Consider the following 1,647-nt stretch of genomic DNA (forward strand, 5'->3'; position numbering starts at 1 on the left):
CTTTTTCAATCCTTTTCAGTTGCAGTGGTTCCCCTGGATCCTCTCCAGCCTCAGTGCAGGGTGAAGCTGCTCTGTCTGCTCTACACAGTGCTGATAGTGAAGAGTCTGGTGTACTGCTGTGGACTCTCTCTGCTGATGATCCTCACAAACAAGGGACCGTCCACCAGCTGCACACATGCTGACTGACTGTTTTCTGCTGGCTTTTTCTCACCATCAAATCTCATCACTTCATCTCATTTATCTCTTTGATCACTGTTCACAAATTTAAGCCAAATGTATCTTTATATTCACAGGTTAGATACAGTCTGTCTACTAATAATAAATACATATATCATATATCACACACATATATTTGGAGTAACTGAGTTTAAATTCTGTCCTTTTGTGTTGTTTTAATGCTCTACATCCACTTTTAATTGTGACTTGTATATTAATAGAAAATGAAGCGTAGTCATTAGTTGTCTGGTAAATATTCAACTGATTATTGTTGTTTTCTGTTCTCATGTTTCTTTTTAATACTTTCTGCAGAGTGTGGCTGGTTTGTCAAATTCATTCATTGTAACATTCTCAATAAATTAATAAATCACAGTTTCTGTTTATTATAAACATCCTGTTTTTATGGATTTATTATATTAGAAACAGACTCGACTATATTTGTCAGATACAGTGACACGTACAAGTAATTTGAGTACGGCTGTAAACAGCTCTCAGTAAACTTTAATAAAGCTCTGAGAACAAATATAGAGGAAGATACAAATATAAGCAAACAGCCTAACTAGGAGAACGAAGCCAAACCAAGAACAGCAAACACAAACACACAGCTTTCACACACAGTCATGTAGGTGTGGGTGTGGATTTTCCCAAAGGATCAGTGTTGTGTGTTTCTAACATTTCACTTGAACATTAACCATCTTTTACAATAGTGTCACTTTAGATGTAAGACACTACACAGATGACACACACACACAAATAAAACAGCACTAACTGTTACTGCAAATTCATATACGTGTAACGCAGTTAAGAAGTAGTGTGATTCCACTTGCCATAAAAACTCATCTCACAACACGCAAATTTGTTTGTCCTATGGTAATTAAATGCAGCACCCCTGTGGCTTAGGGTCGTGCACCCCGGGGGGTAAAAACAGTCGGACCTCGCTGTCCCCCTGGTAGGTGCATGAGCTATGAGCTCCGCCATTGTGCCATATTAATTACTTACATTTCAATACTAAGGGGTGGTTTAAGTTGTATTTTTTTTCACATATAGTTCCCGAACGGTCGAGCACGTCCTTTTTCATAAAAAGTTGACGGTGGTTTTCTTTTATTTTTGTTAACAAAATGGCTAGTGCTACACGTTGTTAACTAACCTGCACTTTCTTTTCATTTTACATTTTTCAGACGTGTATGTGTGTGTGTGACTGACTGTATTATTAATCCCTCTGCCAGGTACGCTTGTGTCTTATTTTATGTTCATTTTGAAACTAATTGAACAGTCGGACCTCGCTATCCCCCTGACGTGTATGTGTGTGTGTGTGTGTGTATGTGTGTGTGAGGAAAACCGGGACTGACTATTATTAATCCCTCTGCCAAGTTGAAATCTGTGTGGGTGGAGGGCTCAGTGGAAAAAAGTGTCACTAAGAGACAAACTACA

At 38.4% G+C, this 1,647-nt stretch overlaps 1 long non-coding RNA gene across 1 annotated transcript; it reads right to left on the bottom strand.

Moving 5' to 3' along the window:
• Nucleotides 1-683: 683 nt before the first annotated feature.
• LOC147817919 (uncharacterized) lies at nucleotides 684-1,526 on the bottom strand. The gene is made up of 2 exons (XR_015438499.1): nucleotides 1,386-1,526; nucleotides 684-944 (listed from the first exon to the last, which is right to left on the bottom strand). It is a non-coding gene; the product is annotated as an uncharacterized LOC147817919 (long non-coding RNA).
• Between the last annotated feature and the right edge of the window lie 121 nt (nucleotides 1,527-1,647).

The sequence above is a fragment of the Seriola lalandi genome, unplaced genomic scaffold, assembly GCF_002814215.2.
Source record: "Seriola lalandi dorsalis isolate HSWRI2012SDOR001 ecotype SW California unplaced genomic scaffold, Sedor1 jcf7180002054845, whole genome shotgun sequence".
Classification (NCBI taxonomy): domain Eukaryota; kingdom Metazoa; phylum Chordata; class Actinopteri; order Carangiformes; family Carangidae; genus Seriola; species Seriola lalandi.